Source organism: Tupaia chinensis, unplaced genomic scaffold, assembly GCF_000334495.1.
Source record: "Tupaia chinensis unplaced genomic scaffold, TupChi_1.0 Scaffold000012_1, whole genome shotgun sequence".
Classification (NCBI taxonomy): Eukaryota; Metazoa; Chordata; class Mammalia; order Scandentia; family Tupaiidae; genus Tupaia; species Tupaia belangeri.
In genome coordinates, this window is record NW_006159442.1 from 1,519,509 (window position 1) to 1,522,590 (window position 3,082).

Genomic DNA, 3,082 nt, shown 5'->3' on the forward strand with positions numbered 1-3,082 from the left:
CAACCTCAAGTTCAGATTTTTGTCTTTTACATTGCAGTAGCCTACATTTGTTGTCAAAGCTACATTTTATTTACTTTCTTCCTTTGACCCCCAGTAAGTTTCTGATCTTGAAGAAAATAAGATCTGTGGCTGTGGTATGCAGGAAAGGGGATATCCTGCTCCTACTATAATCTTTGGCACAACTGTTTTTCAGATTCTAATATTCATGAATTAGCACCAATGATTCCACTTTTCTGACAGTCTATTTGTGACTCAGAATCTGTGGGGAGGTGAAGGTGAGAACGCAGTGTACCTTCAAATTAAGAGAACAAATTCTAAGTTACAGAAGTTCTGAAGGTTGGCCTATGGATGATAAACAAGAGACAGTTACAAAGTAACTCTTTAGATTTAAAAAATCTACAGAGAAAGAAACATCAAAGATATTTCAAAACATATTTGAAAATCTTACTACTAGTGATAGTCTTAAAATTATCTTGAAATAGAAAAGAATTATTTTTCTGTTTTAGAAAGGGGAAAAAACATCTAAACCTAATTCAGGAAAAATTGGGGTGCTAAGTAAATAAGCATGTTCAATTTCCTTTTAAATGGCTTTTGGGTTGAAACATAAAAACCTGAAACCACCATTAGAAAAACAATGTGAAAAATCTGCTTTAATCTAGCCCAATGAAATTATACACAAAGAAGCCAATACGATTTCATGATTTCCCTGAGATCGCCAATATTGATCGAGAGAAGGGGGAGGAGTGGTGAGAGAGAGGGAGAAGGGAGGGAGGGAGGGAGGAAGCCAGGCTGCAAGAAAATGCAACTCACCTTTCTGCTCCCAGGCACACCGAAATGCAATTCCCAGGGGCAGATTTATCGTGTTGGCTTGGTAAATGAGTTTAGCATTTTGAAAAAATATTTCAATGGAAATCTACATACTTAGGTGTCTGTATGAAGACAGTGCCAGCCTGGAGTCACTGGCCATTTTCTGAGCCTGAAGCCAGAACAGGGGAGCAACGTTTTGTGCTGGGTGCATCAAATGAGTCTTAACCAGCTCTGCTCCTCTCCTGTGGAATTTTGGTCACTGAGCACAGCCAGTTGCACTGCTGTGAACTTTTGTTGCACTAGGTGAATGTTTCAGACATTAACTGTTTCAAATTATCCCAAGTGTCCAGCCACCAAGTAGGAGGGAGTGGGAAGACAGAAGAGAGATAGTAGGAGCAGCCAAGAGAAAGGAAAACCAGAGACACCGGAAACCGAATCATTTTCCCTTTTTTCTTCTTGTGACATTAAAGACATGAATGGTCAGAAAAGTACGTCTGACAAAGCAAGGAATCTGTCACATTCTCACCCAGGCTTTGATATCACAGAGAAGACACTATTTGAAAGAATAAGTGGCAATGTATTGGCTGGAACTCAATAAAGTTGATCTATGAATAACATCACTGTACATTCCTTTGACTAGATGGGGGGGGGGATTTTAAATTGTATTTGCTTACTTACTTATTTATCTATTTATTTATTTGCCCTGTAGCTCAAAGAGAAAGGAGAGTAGCAGAAAAGGTCACTGAGACTAAGAACTGTTTTTCACATGAATCAAACCTTTCTCTAGCCCCAAGAAGGCACATGCAGTATTCCAGGCTGTGTCCTTGTTTTCTTATCAAGTTTTCTCTAACAGCTGGAAGTGGTTGGAGGGGGGCTGTCTTAAGGAGACCCCCTGCTCTTCTTTTGACAGCTGATCAAAAGAAAATAGGTCACGCTTCTCAAACTTATGTCCACCCTGTCCTTAATTACTGTCTCTTTAAACAAAGGCAACATCTGCGCAACCTCAGCTAGCTTGAATCTTCCGAGGCAAACAGAGCGCAACCTGCTTTGGAAGAATCTGTTACTTTTAAGCCTTTCAATGCCTAGTGCTGGCCTCTCCCGCTGTCTTCAACCTCCCCTCCATCCCCACGCGGGACACAGAAATGTTCACCTCTTCTTTTCCCAGCTCCACTTCCACCTCCCCACCAGGAGTTGCCAAACAACGGAAATTCTAGAAAGACGAAGGTGTACTTTTTAAAGCTGCGACTGATAAACCTTCAGGAGCTAATCACGGAGCTGGTTTGCTCAGAAACAAGATTTGAATATGCAGAAATCAACCGAGGTTTCTTGTCTAGTACCCACCGCAGTAACCCGGGCGTTCCTCTCTTGGGATTCGAGTGAAGCTCTGTGTGTGTGTGTGTGTGTGTGTGTGTGTGTCCTGCATTAGAGAAAAGATCCGCGGGTGTCATTCCAACTCCCTGCCCCCAAGAGGAGTTGGCTTGCCCTGGACACTAGCAACCCCTACCCCACCAGTTCTACACTCTCCCCTTCTTTCTAAGTCCCTGATGGAGCAAGCACTTGCTCACCTTGAAACGACAGCTCTCGGAATTCTAGTTTTGTTTTGCAATCTAACAGGACCCTTCCGAAGCCTCATAACTGGGAGATTTATGGGCTCGCCGGCTAATTAAATGGTGTTATTGTGTTAACTTTGCATGCATTACGGCCGCCCCGCGCTGCCCGTGGGCCGGCCCCGGCCACAGCTCGCAGGCGGTGAGGTCGCTGGAGTTCCTTCTGCCGGGTAGATTTTGCTAGTTCCAGTCCCTGGAATTTATCGTGCATCAGAATACATTAGCGCCTGCATTTTAAAATGCTAAACTACAGACTCCCAGCTAGGGACTCCCGGGAAGTGGCTTGCTAGGCGACGCATGTTTGCTTTTACACCGGCACAAACCGAGTCTTTTTCTTCCCGGCTTACTAGATCCGAGAAAAGCTTTGAGGCGAGGCGAAGGGGACCGAAAGCTGTGCCCCTTTTCCCAGATCGCAGCTGCCCTGGAGGGACACAGCGCGGCATCTTTCACATAATCTCTCTCCCTCACTCACACTCTACCCTCTCTCCCTCCTCCCCCCCTTCTTCTCCCTCCCGCTCCTTGACGTTTGATTCTAGTAGCAAAGGAGGAAAAAAAGGCACCGAGCCGTCAGCCAAACGTGAAACGCTCGGCCCCGCCCCCTCCTCAGCCATTGGTTGATACTCACAGAAGAACCGCCCCCCGGACCAGCTGTGGCCATGGAGTGGCTG